Here is a 3,937-nt window from a genome sequence, read left to right as displayed (position 1 = left end):
GGTCAGTAGATGGCAGTACATCCCAAAGATAGATTTCAATGTACTCGTCATGCAAGTTCATCATTAATCATAAATCAAGAATCTATACCCTGAAGCAATAAATTATTTCTAATAAACAGATTGCTGTTTTCTACAGACTTTTCGTATTGCAGTATGCTGTAGTTATAAAGTGCATTGGAGGACAATTAGAAAATAACTCATTTGACATGTAATAAAGATATAATGTTTGAATTGAATGTTATATTCCGTTTCCATGCTTATAATATCATTTATTTTCCATTATAATTATACTCTAAAGCAGAATAACAGAGTGGTGTATCAAACTGTGTAAATAGTACAGGAGTGGAGGGAAAAATCTGATTCCCATCCAAAGTACTGATGTGTTTGCCGAACCGTTGCTGTGCATGCTGCCGTCAGGATCTAGGATGTCAGAAGCAGATCAGCTGCAGACGGTCAGTGTTTGACAGTTTACTTCCATTTGGGGATAGGGAGGGTTCAGTGATGGCTGCCAATTCCCAATACAGAGGAGTGGGGAATGACGGGGCCGGGATGTCCATCATAAGACGGATTTCCTGGCCTCTTTGCTGGAGGGTGTGGATCATTTGGTCACCAGCAAGTTGTTAGACAGTCATTAGGTCGACACCATTAGGTCGACATGCATTTAGGTCAACATCATAGGCGTGCGCACATTGAGTGTTAGGGGTGCACAGGCACCCCCTAATGCTGTGTCCACCCTTATGAACTCCTCCCTGCCGCTAGCAATACCAACAATACATTTTACCAAATACTGTAATCAATTCAAAGTAGCTCCCATCAGTCAATTATGTTTTGCATTATTAATTGTACTAGACCATTGTCATATCACTACATACCTGCGTCATCCATATATGTTTGTGACTTTATTTGCATGTACAGAGTAATTATAATTTAAATAGGCAGGAGATTATGGTGTGGTGGAGAGACGTTTTATATAGTAGCTAGTGCCAATAGATGATAGTAAACGCCTGATTGACGATGTTAGACACACCCAATAGGTGGTGCTAGACACACTTTGATGGTGCACCCCCTAATAAAATGTGCTGCGCACGCCTATGGTCAACATGTGTCTAGGTCGACATGCAGGAAGGTTTACCAAGAAGCTCTTAGACAGCCGGGTTTCCCGGCTGTCTTCTTTAGCAATGCACTGCAGGCAGGGACAGACAGGCAGGGCCGGTGCAAGGCACCGGAGCGCCCCAGGCGAGTCGGGGTGGGGGCGCCCCGGTGCCGGGAGGGGGGGGGGGGGGCGGTGGTGTTGGTACCTGTGTAAAAAACTTGCGGCGCCGGCGTCCCTGCAGTGCTGGAGCGGGCAGGGGTGTCCGTGCCGCGGGGTACCTGCGGCGCTGTCATTGTGTATAAAGCTGGCGGCGGCTGGCGGGGTCCCTGGAGTGAATAGAAAATAACTAGCGCTAAGCGCGCGGCGGCGCGGGAAGCGCTAGTTATTTTCTATTCACTGCAGGGACCCCGCCGGCCGCCACCAGCTTTATACACAATGACAGCGCCGCAGGTACCCCCGCGGCACGGACACCCCTGTCCGCTCCAGTATACTCCATGTCGGCGTGGAGTTGAGAATAGAAAGTGTGGCGAGCCACGCGAGGGGATGCGGACACCTGTGAAGCCCGCCAGGGGACGCGGATACCTGTGAAAATCGCATCGCATCGCAAGCCCCAGCAGCAGCACCAACACACCCTCTCCCAACCCACTACTAGACTGGAGTGAAGATGGCAGGCGCAGCAGCTGCTAATTAAAGCATCGCGAAATCCGGCGCAGGGAGATGACGTTCTGACTACGCGGACGGACCCGAAGCGGGAATCTCTGAGCGCTGCTCGGTACCGGGCTCAGAATGATGACGTCCGTGGGGGCTCGGATCTCTGGAATCCGAGTCTGCACATCTCTAGTTCAGTCACAATGAGCACATAGCCATCCACTTACCGTGCGAAATGCGTGGACTGCTTTTACTAAAACTATTTTTAGTTTTAGTAAAAATAATGTTAATAAATAGACCCCTTAGACAAGTAGTTCCCAACCTGGGGTACGCTGAGGACCGATTGGGGGTACTTGAAAATAATACTTGTAATGGCAGAAGAAGTATCCCAATGGCGGGTGAAGTTTCCCGTGGAGACAGACCGCATTGCATCACTTCCGGCCAATTGGCAGCGTCATTAGCGCCTCCTCGTGCTTTTGCTTGTCCAGTAATCCACTGGGAGCCACAGTAACCGCGCTGCGCTCAGATTTATAAACAGACGCGGGCCATCTAACAGTGGGAACAACCTATCACGGCCGCTACATCAAAGCCTTCCTAAGCCTGCACTGTCCAACAGCTGGCACATCGGCGGTCATCTGCCCTGCGCTGACACGGGTGGTGGAAGCAGCAGAATTAATCCTACAGGCGCTAGCGGGAACCCTAGACACATTACACAGCGGCCAGACACAGAGGGACCCAGTTCCTGACCGCACACTAGTCCTCTGCTACTCCTTAATATAAGGGCAAGTATACCGCTCACTTCCACTCCATGTGCACGTACCGTGTATGTTTCAAATTATAACGGTGCATCTCATAGGTGAGGGGATATATGAGAGGAGGGGGTGCTCATAAATGAATAGCCTACTCAAGGGGCACAGGAGAGAAATCTCCACACCCTACACTCATTTAATCCTAATCACCTCTATGTTGGTTCGGGGTCAGCAGCACTGTGGCAAAAATCACTGGTAAAATGTCCAATGATTCGCTCATGTGTAACGATGTGCAGATGCCAGAGTATACTGCACCACCAGAGGGCCCAATTGGAGCCTGTACAAGGGCCCCCTCCTCTCTTATAGAGTCCCTGGAGTTGCCCACATTTCGAAGAGATGGCAGTCTCCCAGAAATCCTAATAGAGTGGTTAGGTTGACAGAACATATGCATATAAGTGGGGCAGTACGGATGGTGTAATGGTTAGCATTAATGCCTCACAGTGCTGAGGTCATGGGTTCTATTCCAACCATGTGTTATATATACGGGGCAGTACGGATGGTGTAATGGTTAGCATTACTGCCTCACAGCGCAGAGGTCATGAGTTCTATCCCCACCATGTGTTATATATACAGGGCAGTACGGACGGTGTAATGGTTAGCATTACTGCCTCACAGCGCAGAGGTCATGGGTTCTATCCCCACCATGTATTATTCCCACCATGTGTTATATATACGGGGCAGTACAGACGGTGTAATGGTTACATTACAGCCTCACAGCGCTGAGGTCATGGGTTCTATTCCCACCATGTGTTATACTGTTTATATATAAGTGGGGCAGTACGGACGTTGTAATGGTTAGCATTACTGCCTCACAGCACTGAGGTCATGGGTTCTATCCCCACCATGTGTTATATATACGGGGCATTTCAGACGGTGTAATGGTTACATTACAGCCTCACAGCGCTAAGGTCATGGGTTCTACTCCCACCATGTGTTACACTGTATATATATATATATATATATATATATATATATATATATATATATAGAGGAGTTTGTAGGGAAGGCACTCCAATTCAAAGGGCAACTTGCTCCGGTGCCTGTGCCAAAGGACGCGAACGGCCGGTATGTAGCAGGAAGAAAGCACGCACCCACGGAGACTGAAATAAGGCTTCTAGGACTCAGATAGCTGTCAAACGTTTTCGATGCTTTATTGCATCGTCATCAGGATAACGAGTGTTACAAAAACCAGCGTATATATAGACAAACAAACAAACAATGAACTCACCCCGCGTGCACCAGGTCACCAGCTTCCGGTCAGGTCCAGCACGCTCTGGCGATGACGCGAACAACCAGCTTCGGTTGCTGAGACAACCCTGTAACAAGCGCGCCGGCTATGACAGGCGTCTGCTCCCCGCTGCGTCATCCTCCCGTCCAGCCAATAGAC

The sequence above is a fragment of the Crinia signifera genome, chromosome 11, assembly GCF_055691185.1.
Source record: "Crinia signifera chromosome 11, ASM5569118v1, whole genome shotgun sequence".
NCBI lineage: Eukaryota > Metazoa > Chordata > Amphibia > Anura > Myobatrachidae > Crinia > Crinia signifera.
Note: the sequence above shows the minus strand (reverse complement) of the source record.